The following is an 834-nucleotide window of genomic DNA, read 5'->3' on the forward strand; positions in this document are numbered from 1 at the left end:
ATAGAAATGTTACTGATTTTTTTGTGTTGATTTTGTATCCTGCTACTGTGCTGAAATCATTTATCAATTCCAAGAGTTTTTTTGTAGAGGTTTTAGGCTGTTCGATATGTAGGATCATGTCATCTGCAAACAGGGACAGTTTGACTTCATTTTTTCCAATCTGTATGCCCTTTATTTCCTTCTCTTCTCTGATTGCTCAGGCTAGTACTCCCAAAACTATGTTTAATAGGAGTGGTGACAGTGGGCATCCTTGTCTAGTTCTTGTTCTTAAAGGAAAAGCTTTCAGCTTTTCCCCATTCAGGATGATATTGGCAGTGAGTTTATCATATATGGCTTTAATTATGTTGAGATACTTTCCATCTATGCCTAACGTGTAGAGAGTATTTTTCGTAAATGAGTGTTGAATTTTATCAAAAGCTTTTTCAGCATCTATAGAGATGATCATATGGTCCTTGTGCTTGATTTTATTGATATGGTGTATCACATTTATTGATTTGCGTATGTTGAACCACCCTTGCATCCCTGGGATGAATGACAATTGATCAGGTGTATAATTTTGCGTATGTGTTGCAGTATTCTGTTACCTAGTATTTTACTGAGGATTTTTGCATCTATATTCATCAAGGATATTGGCCTGTAGTTTTCTTCTTTACTTGTATCTTTACCAGTTTTGGTATCACGGTGATGTTAGCTTCATAGAATGAGTTTAGGAGAATTGCCTCTGTTTCAATCTTTTGGAATAGCTTGTAGAGAATTGGTGTCAATTCCTCTTTGAATGTTTGGTAGAATTCTGCTGTGAATCCATCTGGTCCTGGGCTTTTCTTTGTTGGGAGC

This window comes from Galeopterus variegatus, unplaced genomic scaffold (assembly GCF_000696425.1).
Source record: "Galeopterus variegatus unplaced genomic scaffold, G_variegatus-3.0.2 Scaffold707, whole genome shotgun sequence".
Classification (NCBI taxonomy): Eukaryota; Metazoa; Chordata; class Mammalia; order Dermoptera; family Cynocephalidae; genus Galeopterus; species Galeopterus variegatus.